Source organism: Dreissena polymorpha, chromosome 10 (genome assembly GCF_020536995.1).
Source record: "Dreissena polymorpha isolate Duluth1 chromosome 10, UMN_Dpol_1.0, whole genome shotgun sequence".
Taxonomy (NCBI): Eukaryota; Metazoa; Mollusca; class Bivalvia; order Myida; family Dreissenidae; genus Dreissena; species Dreissena polymorpha.
This window is the reverse complement of record NC_068364.1, coordinates 43,449,464-43,461,790: the sequence shown is the minus strand read 5'-3', so window position 1 is coordinate 43,461,790 and position 12,327 is coordinate 43,449,464. Positions and strand designations below refer to the sequence as shown.

The following is a 12,327-nucleotide window of genomic DNA, read 5'->3' as shown; positions in this document are numbered from 1 at the left end:
ATACCGTATATTGCATGTCATTTCTATATTCAGTTGATATACTATCCAAATTTCCTCATATTGATGTTGGCTATTTGTATGATATAATGCTTTGTTCTTTTTGCAGCTACAAAACCATTTACCATTTGCTATAAATGTATATGTTTTGTTTTCTACTTGATTTTATCGAGTAATTTTCCCTAGTGAGCGAACAAAACATAAAGTTTTTATTATAGTCTTCATCTTTAAAAATCGCCTTGATACACATATTATAAACCTAATTATATCATATATTAAAATGATATATATAATCACCTGTTTTATTGTTTTAAAGTACAGGTAATTTAAATTTAGTGTTATACAGACAGCACATAGTGGACATCATTGAGCAAACAACCACTCCCTATCTGATAAACTGAACAAATGCGGTTGTAGATTACACCAAAATTGTTATTTATAGCGGTTTAATTATTATATTTTGTAAAAAAAAAGTAAGCATTATTTGACAATGATAAATTTCTCTTTTAAAAGAATTAATAATTTGAGTTAAGTTAAACGGCTCATGCAATAACGGTTAAAAAGTTCATCCACAAAAAACAGTAGATATATTTAGATAAAAATTAAAAGCGAAGGGATGAGTATGTGTATGATACTGCTACAGAATTGCACGTTTTAAACTCAAATACTTGCTGTGCATGACAAATACTTGATCATCTGAAACTTAAGATGCCCATTATTTTGAACCGTTAATCCTAAACAATTGTGCGTAATTATTGCTATATAAATCCCTTCAATATAATTTGTTTCTGCAACGATAAAGAGATTTGAATTCCTGAACAGCACCTTTATGAAAGATTCTGCCAATTTAAAGACGGTACACGTTATTAACGCACAGTTGACGAAACAAAGGCATTCAGAAATTAGCATAAAACACATGTCTCTGTACTCACAATCATAATGCTTAAAGACGGTTTTGCGGTCAAAGCTATATTTCTCTGTACTCACAATCAATGTGTAATGAAAAAAGACGGTTTTGTGGTCAAAGCTTTATCCGTTCACAATGTATCTAGATTAAATTCATACCATTAAATGTCCTTCAAAGTCGCAAAGTAAAGTGTGCCATATAAATAACAGGCTGACAACAATTATCAAGAACACATATATTGGTGAATCAAGGTATTTGACATTTGTGGTTAATGAGTGTTTTTATATATTATTTAAAAATTGAGATGCTATTTTGAACAAAGTAAATTAAAGAGTTTGTCTAGCATGTGGAAATAACACAAATGACAGCAAAACAACAAATTGCTCAACAGTTAAAATTTTCAAAACACGGTATATAGTTTTAAATAATTACAATAAATTTGAATACACATAATACAAGGCAGAATAGTATCAATGTAAACATAAATGTTTCCGATTATTTTAACTGTTAAACAGCCTTTTAAAACTTGCATTGCACAAGAACAATACTAATAATCATTGAATGCACGTTACATGTCATACCGGTTTTAAGGAGTAACAAAACAAGTATATTTCTACTCTGGATATTGAAAATGTTAAAACGTAGCGGCACTATTTTGTCGCGCTTTGCTCACTATATAAACTAGTGTAATAAGCATAACTACAAAAAGATGGTATAGGAATGCAAAATTAACATTAACGATAACGTAAATGTCAAGATAAACATGATTTGGAATCATACTAAAGCAACTCACAACGGCGTGACCAAATTTTGAAATACACTTGTCCTGAATTTATTTGAAAGCCATGTGTCACTGCTGCATCTGAATAACGTTACAATGATTTGTCATGTATTTCTATATGGTTTTCGACTTAAAAAAAATAAATTGTTTCGAAAAAAGCACTCTTAAACTTGTTTAGATATGCACATACATATTTTCGTTAATTGTCCATTCAATTAAAGTTTGAGCGATGTCTAAGCGTAGACAAACGCTGCACAATAACACATACCATTATATATAATAAAATACATATGTTCGTGTTATATTTATCACTTGACGTCAGGCGGAAATTATACACGTCCAAATACCGCTCTAGCAAATATAATATGCGCAATTTCAATTTTATAACCATTTAAGTTTAATTCTCTTAATGAAAGTGTTTCAAAAGCACACATGTCGATATATCATTATCAAATAGACCTGTTATTGACATTCATAAAGGTTTCATAAATAAAATCGTTTCAATAGCACACGTGTAGACTGCATAACACTTGCGACACATATTTGTTGTTTACTCTACGATCACGTTATTGACTATTTATTTTATACGAAAGATTCAGAATAAAGTGAATAATGCCAGATACTAAACTCAATTTCAGTTAGTAAGATGTGCTCAACGATACACATTTTGTCAAAGTATTACCGCCGCCAAATAATAACTTGCGCAAAACGTAAACACCGAGAGACTGTATCATATTTCTATTTTTGTTACGAACCCCAACACCAGAAAAACATCTTTTAGTAAAATTTGCCAATTTGTGTTTTGCAATCAACAACACAAGCGCATGCATCGAGGGAAATTGCGATCGTGATTAGTAACTAACGAATGTCGTGGGGACCAAACGTGATGCCTGATTACGTTATCTACTTTCTCAAATGGTAATGAATGCGCATGCAAGCGAGAGCATTTAAATGCGTTTTTACTTTTGAATGAATCGTATCAGAATCAGAACAACCTTTATATGTTCAGCCCTATGCCTCTATTTAGTGACTGTAACAGTCTAATATTAAATTACACAGCGACCAAATATATATCGTACAAATTGCACTTAGTACAAATACATAGCAAGTGCACTTACTGCTCATAATTCTTCACGAATCCTTTGTCTAGTATATGTTCATGTATGATGTACAGCAGTTGAAATCGATATGTATTTAAATTAAGTAACAACATTTATTCTAACTAATTAGCAATTATTAAATCCTGGTCATCTAGTAGTGACAGTGCATTTATGCATTACACATAACAAAGTACAACCTTGTCTCGACGACACACGTGATGATTATGATTTTGACGTTGTTATAATTATATTTTTGGATGGGAAGAGATCTTCTTATGACATATTGTTGAAATAGTTCGCCATGTACGTATATGTTTATGAGTTAATGACCTCAACAAACTTCAACCAACACGTTATCGTTTTCTTAGTATATATTTATTTCATGAATTACGCACAAGAATAGAACATTGTTTTCCAATATACTATTGTTTGAAAACGAAATGGATCGTTTCCTTGAAATCTTAAATAAATAACGGAATTTATAATGAATAATACTGGTGACTTTCTAAAACAGTAGCGTAATTTGAACCATGCCAAATTTGATGCCAAAATGTTTCGATAAACTGCTAACAAGTTGTCGATCAAAAGGAAATAACTTTAGTTTTAACGGTTTATGCTATTATTTATTATGCCACGACAGCGCATTTACGTTGGAGACGCTGACATGATATTTTAAAGTGTTATCGGATACCCATCCGATAACAGTTTTAAGCTCCGCCCATCAATATCCGTTTTAAAACTCCGCCCATATTTGGTTTACTCAATGATTTTTTTTAGCGTTCCATGTTTTAGCCCCGCCCATTCTGAGAACTACTTTTTTGTAGGCGTGGTATGTCGCTTCTTTGATTTAAATGGAAACAAACAGCGATTCATATTTTATTCAGAAGTTAGAACATTAATAAACAATAAGTTGTTTTTTTAAACAAAACTAACACTTTATTAAGTATATATCTATAGGGAAATATAAATTAAATGAGCATTAATCAATGGAAAAAAATTAAACAAATACAAATGTGCACCGCTAGCCTACCATTCATTGGCTGCAGATGAACACAATTTAAAACAGTAATGATAAACATTTAAAACGTAACACAAATATACTTAACACGTTTTAAATAAAATATGACAGATTTGATCAAGTTGAAGAAGAATTTATGACAAATATTCACTAAACATCTCGTCTAAGATTATATAAAAAAAATTAACTAATACTTTACAAATGCTTTCCTTTTTTGTGTCATTCTTATAAAAAGCAAGGCAAACAGGTGAATAGCATACACAATGAATTAACATTGACAAAGTAAAATAATTAATACTTGATTGAGATGCTTTGCTAATGCCTGCCATGCCTAATAATACATGACAATTTCAATTTTTAAGTGTCTGAAATCAAACTTTCACAAAAAAAAAATGATTCTATCTCCACAACCAAACAGGAAATTTGTGTGGTCAACCTGAAAATAAAATAAAGATTCCTTTAGAAGAAAAAACATCATCAAACATTCATTGCATAACTGCTTTAACCCTTTCAGTGCTGGAACCGAATTTTGAAGGCCTTTGCAAACAGTTTGGATCCAGATGAGACGCCACAAAACGTGGCGTCTCATCTGGATCCAAACTGTTTGCTATTCTGATAGTTATCTTTGAAAAAAAATGAAGAAAATGCTTATTTTACAAATTCAGCAGACGACATTTTAGCAGACGACAAATTTCCCAGCATGCAAAGGGTTAAAAATAAAAATCCAGATATATAATTTGTATTAAAATTGAAACTTTATAAATATAGTGACATATAGATTTATAACATGTTCAGATAAAACAATTACATAAATACTTTCAAAAATAAATTTGTTGACAAAAAAGAATTACCTTTACGACAAATTAATTAGATGGGTTGATGTGAAGCTGTGCCGGGATGCAGTTGGGGGGGGGAATATCTCGAGTTGGTTGAGAGGCAGAGAAAGACTCGGACAAGTGCAACTGACGAGGGTAGAACTGTGCCGCCAAGAATTTTGGTAGATATCATCACCCATGGAATGTGTGGTCGCAACTTTCTGCCATTAAAAGAAAAACATTTCATATTATAATAAAATAAAACAAATCCAACAGGAGATAACATTTCAAAATAGAGTGTTTTAATAACATTTTTATTGCACAACTTGAACAAATTACAACTTTAATAGACACAATATTATTAATACAAAATGAAAATGTATAAACTCCACTTTATATTAAAATAATTAAGAATTTCTTTTAACTTAAAATATTTTTATTATGGACTCAGGGCTTTTTTTGCTTATTAAGGGAATATGTGTTTGTTTTCCTAATTTGAGAAATTTGCGACTCAAATTTTCACAATTTAAAGAAGTTCGGGACTCAAATTTTCACAATTTAAAAAAAGTTTGCAACTCATTTTTTCACAATGTTGATCTGTGGGCGACACAATTTTTAACAGTTTTCGACACATGTTTTCAAAAAAGTTGCACAGCGCGCAACTCATTTGTTCACAGTTTTCAACAGTGAATTTTTTTATGAACAGTGCGTGACTCAATTTGTTTACAATTTTGAACAGTGTGCAACTCATTTTTTAAAATTGTGAACAGTGCGCGACTCATTTTTCCACCATGTTGAATAAACAGTGCGCGACTCCTTTTTTTCCAAATTTTGAACAGTGCGCAACTCATTTTTACAAATTTTGAACAATGCGCAACTCATGTGTTTTCACAATTTGAAGAGTTTGTGACTTATTTTTTTGTAATTTTGAATGAACAGTGCCCCACAAAATTGTCCCCCATTTTTGAACAGTGCGCAAATGATTATTCCAAATTTTGTACAGCGCGTGACATGATTTTTTCACAATTTTGAACAGTGCGCAACTCATTTTCCCACAATTTTGAATGAACAGTGCATGCTTATTTTTTTGCAAAAATTTGAACAGTGAGCAACTCATTTTACAAATTTTGTACAGCGCTTGACTCATTTTTTCAAAATTTAATTTATGAAAAGTGTGCGACTCATTTTTCCACAATTTTGAAATCATAATGGAACAGTGGGCAACTAATGTTTCCCACAATTTTGAACAGTGCGCGACTCATTTTTTCAAATTTTGGTACAGTGCGTGTCTCATTTTTTCACAATTTCGAACAGTGCGCAACTCATTTTTCCACAATTTTGAATAAACAGTTCGCGACAGTAGAACAACTGGCACTGATCATTGGTTCATCAGCATGAGAATGGGTGTAAAAAAATGGCACAAATAATGAAACATGTGTGTTTAAGTATGCATACATAACAATGAAACTTACCAACTATTCGGACAGGAAACATATGGTGCAGAAGCTGCGGGATTCAGCATGCTCTCCCACTGATATTATGCAGATCAGTGGTCAAACTGGCAGTCAACTTATGTTGGGATTTCCCAATTGTTAAGATATTAACCTCAGCAATCTCCAAACACAAACATGTTCATTTATTGTCAGTCAAACAGCAATTAATCCATCATGTCACCGTGACAGTCTCAAAACACGATGCAAAACCTAAGCATTTTCGTTTCGTCTAACACACAGCTGGTAACGTCGCTGAATATTGCACAAAAGCAGCTTCATTATGAAGTTCCAGCGACTCGAAATACACGTTCCCCACCCACTTTGATTTCGCATGTGAAGGCCTGTTTTTTGGGGAAAACTGTGAACATCTCACAACTAAACGTATATTACGGAGATGGACAAGTTGAAAAATAAATCACTATTATCACTTCCAAATTGCACACTACGTTAAAATCCCGTTCCATTTGATTATTGTATTTATTGTTTGAAATTTTCACTCTACACATTCGCTTTGAAAATAGCGGTTGGTGTGTACTCTTGGAAGTACATGTCGAATGTGTTATTGTAAAAAAAATATTGGTATTGTGTTTTTAGTGCAGAAATTGTTCTTTTAAGTTTCGATTTCTCGCTATAGTTTTTGTATTATGTGCGTTTAAATTTGATTGATTGTTGCTTACTTTCGAACTATTTTTTTATGTGTAAATATATATGCATAGACGCTAGCGGATGTAATCAGGTTGCTACTAATTTGCATATTTATCAATGAATTTAGCGGTTGTTTGTTTTTGTTTGTTTTGTGAATATTTTCTTATTTACTTTAAAATGTGGCATAATAAATAGAATATATGGTTGGTGACTTTTGATATCATGTGATATAAGACTCGTCCGATATGGCGTGTGAAAAGGCTCGGCAAGCCTCGCCTTTTCCTACGCCATATCAGACTCGTCTTATATCACATGATATCAAAAGTCACCAACCATATATTCTCTATATATCCATAAGATACAAAATAGGAGCCACAATCTAATCATCTATGTGTGCATGTTTATCCTCTGCTGTAAATGACTTGCATCGCACAAAGCCCCGCGGTAATCTCAGAACAATCAGAAAAGCTGAGTATTGACTTCATAATTGCTATTCGCACAGCACGTTGAATGAATAAAATTACTTTCGTCTCTTTAAAAATGGTTTCGGAAGTCAATTTAAATCCTATATGAAATATATTCGCTTAACACCGTATACATATATTTAGAAAACAATGCTACAATTGTTTCAAATGGTCAATTTGCTTTCCGAAATACAAACCCAAATGCCGTAACATAGGAATATAAAACTAACTATGTAGGATGCAATTTATATGAAAACAATAGCCAATGTATGTAGGCATGCTTAGTATGTAGCATCGCTTTTAACCAACATTTATGTAGGGTATAACGTATTCAAACATATCATTCACTATTTATCAAACATGACTATTATTTTAATAATAGCTATACCCATACTTTTTCAAATACATTGAAACGCGTAAACTAAAACGTGCCAAAACTAGTTCAACATAACAAACATTTTGCTCATTAATTGCAAAAACCATTAAAGAACATTTGAAGGGAAATTTGAGAGTAAACAAACAATATGAAAGGCCCATTGCATATGGTATTTATTATATAACGGTTATATCTTCCAAAATTTAACAGCACTTAGCTCGTTAAAATTAAATAGCGTGATACTGAACATAAAATTTCGATATCAACTATATTACATTCCCTTGTTATTTTCAGATTCTAAATATGTTCGTCTATGTAACTAGCTCTTGTGTTGTGTTTGAGTTATTAGAGTGTTCAATTTTGCAAAAAAACGTTCTGAAAGATGATGGAGGAACGGATGGTTGGAAAGAACGGTCGTTGGGCGGACTGAGGGAACCAGTATATGAGTTATTGACTGAACCAGTATATGAGTAATATATATAATTATAATGTACTTTCTTCAAATAATACAACACAATTAGGAAACTTAATTATGCTGTTAAATCCTGCTTGCGTCATAATGGATCCTTCCCTAATTCTTCAGGACAAAAACTTTCACTACAATTACTGTCAATTCGTTCACGTTAATAACTATCATTGTTGAGGCAAAGTGCACCGATTAAAAAGTTTTAAATAATGCGAAGATCTTCAAGACAATCCGGATCGATTCGTTCTGCGATGATCAGAATTAAGAAAACACAACAATTTGTTTTTGAAAGCTATCTATGTTGTCACGGTAAAAATTGTTTACGTAAAATACTTTTTTTTTCAAAATTAGATTAAACGATTAAAGAATAAGTGAATTTCGTTTCGGTGGTGATTAGTTTACTTAATATTTTGGCATTTTGTAAAAGAAGATATTTGAGTTTGCAGAAAATTCAATCAGGAAGACTTTTATTACATCGCTATATTTACAGGTTCACTATCGGGTAAATATTTAAACATCCGAACATTGTGAAGACATTATTCTGATTTGTTTTCTTTAATTAAGTATAAACTCGATAATAATGTTTATTAGTGTAATAAGTTACTCACCAATATATGATTATTTAGTCGAAACAGTGAAGTTTGCTATTATAATGAAATGTGCGGCCTTTATCTCTATAATAAACAATCTAGATAATAAAATACCTCTTACGAAAATAAAAACTAAATCGATACTTTCGTCTAGTCTAATGTTGATGCTATATAAAACAAAAGCATGTCATATTTAATACGGAACCTTTCCATAGTTTAAACAACTTGCAATGCTTATACTAATACAGGATTGCTGGATAACTAAACAATTGTATGTATTGCCAACGGTTTTACAATAGTAAAAATATGCAATTGAAAAGTACGCCGACTAATGGTGTATTCATTTTATAATAATAAGTATTATAAATTATTCATGCCTTAAAACAATTATTGCACACCATTCACATAGTATTAGAGCAAGATGGCGAAGCCGTTTAGGCCAAACTTATTAATATAATATCATATCGACATTAATAGATTAAATACTTAAGTTGTAAAGATTTTATTTCCTTACTTTATATTCCATGATATAAAATACAAACTGTAAAACAATGACTTTTTCAGCTCTCCTTTAATTAAATTTGAGTTCAAATAATGAGATACTAACTCTTGCTGTTTTGCCGTCAGTTTGTTGAAGATATTACTTAAACTTCAACCAATATTAAAGAAACATGCTAAATCTCGTGGTTTAGCATGAGGTCATTGCTCATGTCAGTTGTTAAAATCAAAACAGCTGAAAGGCATCTACATGCCTCGTAGCCAGATATTCCGGAGCAGGCTGGTTTGTTGCAGTGGACATTAAATGAGTTGAAAAACAATATGACATAATATATTATGACGATACGGGCGCGATTCGTCATAATAAATAACAAGTGGCATATTCACAGTTGCGTTGACAGGGTTGTAACAAAAACGATATATATCACAATCAGTGGTGCGAATTTGGAGCTCGATGCGAGAATTAATTGATGATTGCCTAACAATGAGCAACATCAATCATCGATGTTTGAAGTCATTTCGTGTTTTAAATATTGCAATTTACGGACTTACCTTATATAACTTGTTATGTATGTAATAGCACTAACTTGATTGAAACGTTTTTATTACATGTATTATGCATGCGTATGCTGATTTGATTATAGGTTCCTCATCCGTGTTGCGAAGACGCTTGTGAATATAGGGTCCTATTCCGCGCTGCGAAGACACTTGTCCACTGCGGGGTCGTCATCCGTGCTGCGAAGACGCTTGCCCACTGCGGGGATTTAATTGTGAATTCAGGTATTTTGATCCAACATATTCCTTCAAAATCGATCGTTCTACGCTGACATCGCTTATCACTTATTTATTCAATTTTGTAAAATAATATACGAGTAATCTACTTAATTAAGGAGCACTGACTAAGTAATATTCCGATCTATTCGTATATCTGTGCACTAAATGAGGTATATATGGTTGACAATTTGTTTCATGACATACATAAAGGACTGCTTTGTATAATAAGGGTTTTCCCTCCCGCTGGCGTAGTTGAAGTTTCACTTTATGTGCAGTTAATTGGAACAACTTTACAAATACATGTGTATGATTGCCATCATCTGTTAAAATCAGCGGATTTATAATATGCGCCGAAGTAATTATATGTGATGAGGAATGCATGTGATGAGGATTACTCATTTTGACTCTATGATATAATAGAACTATGTGGACATTCAAAATCCAACTAAAATCATTGAAACAATCAGAATGTATAAGATATATATATAGGATCTTGCATGAGTGGTCGTTTAGTATTGAATTTATTAAACAAGTCATCTAAATAAAGATAAAAACGAGGCTATATTCGAGGCTTATAAGATGACCCAACACATTTCTTTTGCTTTTATGCTCTTTTTACTCTTAATATTGCACAAAACTTAAGATATATGTGTGTTTATTTTCATTGTTTATTACTTGAAAAAAGTTCATTATTATAGTCGAATGATCAAATGGCGTTTACCTCGCCGTAGGAACATTTATGTGACCAAAGCTGCTTTCATGATTAATTTCAAAACATGAAACTAATAAAGAGTACAACTTGAATACATACCTACCATAAAATATAGAACATTTTGATCATTGGTATAACGCGAAAGAATGATTACGTTCTTAAAAAGTTTCTTGATCATGAAAATCATTATTAAGGGCGCACATAAATGTAATTATAAATGTAAACCTTTTATTAGTAATTTATTTTACATTTACAAAACATTCATGCCGTACATTTCCTATATAAAATAAAATCAATATAGGAGTTATTTTAAATACAAAGTTTATTAAGCAAAGTAACCAAATTCACACTCTCAATCTTCTGGACGGAAACACTTACCTTTGTGAAACATAGAAAATTCACGAGTAAGCACTTCAGACATATTTCTGTCGTAATAAACGTTATCGCTTTATTTGTTAAACACGATTTCAATATTCGTTGCATCACTTGTTCACACAACGCAAACATGTATACATTTTTATACGAACAATAGGCGAATATCCATGAACGAAGCGATAGTTCTTATATTTATCATGAATTATATTTCGCTTGTTTAAGTTACAAACAAATGGTACAATATCAAGCGCGAATAAGCGTTTATTTTTCAAATCCGACCATAAACTAGGATTTAAAATAATATGTATACGCCGGATTCATAAATCTTATTAAAACGGCGCAGTTAAACAGGCTTATGACAAATTGTGTTTTGTCCAGACCATTCCTAGACTAATGACATACTCAATCAGTAATGGTCGCCAAGAATAGACGACTTATCTATTATGAGAGTAATGAATCGTATATAAAAACAACTAGAATATAGTAGCGCGTAAAACCTGTGATAAACAGGGTTCTTCAGAGCATATAAGTCTCTCATAAGTCAAAACGCTATGGACCGATCAATTATCAAATGTTATTCACAACTTATATGAAATGGTCAAATCTATCATACGAACGTAACGAGCTATATGCTTTGTAATGCAAACATTATGCGATTTAGTGCACGTTGGTCAATGTTTCTTTAAAAACCTGTCTACAATAATCAAACTTGTTATGTAATTTAAATCAACATTATTGAGGATTTAAACGATAAATTGGACGGCTATATATTATTCGCCGAATTTATTCATTTATTTAGTTAATTATTTATGTATTTATTTCTAACAGAACATATTTTATTTACAACTTGAGGATATACAGCTTATTGTCAAATATATTTGTGTGTGTATACAAATTTACAGTATCTGCGTGAACAATGGCGGATTTTCAGACATGATGAAATATACGCATTAATCCTTCCCAAAAACATTATTAGAACCACAAATACATTAAAAATGATTGCTGTTAATGCTTACATGAATGATCACGTTTTTGAGATTATAATTATAACATCTTCTTATAAGCTTTATATTACGTGATTTAACTATTTGATGATTGCAGCTAAATGACCGCATTTTTTGACTGGAACATGCGCGAAGTAAAGTCGCGTTTTTTTTTCGTAAAATATAAAATATATGTTTTAAGTGAATATTAACCTTTTAAAAGTCCGTTTCGGAAATAAGTGCATTATTAAATAGATTATGTCAGGTAACCTAGCCCTATGCATGTCTCAAAAATGCCAAATGTGCTATATTAGTTGCCCGGAAGCTACGTTG

The 12,327-nt window shown here is 31.7% G+C and overlaps 1 long non-coding RNA gene across 1 annotated transcript; it reads right to left on the bottom strand.

Moving 5' to 3' along the window:
• Positions 1–3,648: 3,648 nt before the first annotated feature.
• LOC127847556 (uncharacterized) lies at positions 3,649–6,274 on the bottom strand. Its single transcript, XR_008034033.1, has 3 exons — positions 6,091–6,274; positions 4,655–4,839; positions 3,649–4,239 (listed from the first exon to the last, which is right to left on the bottom strand). It is a non-coding gene; the product is annotated as an uncharacterized LOC127847556 (long non-coding RNA).
• Positions 6,275–12,327: the final 6,053 nt, after the last annotated feature.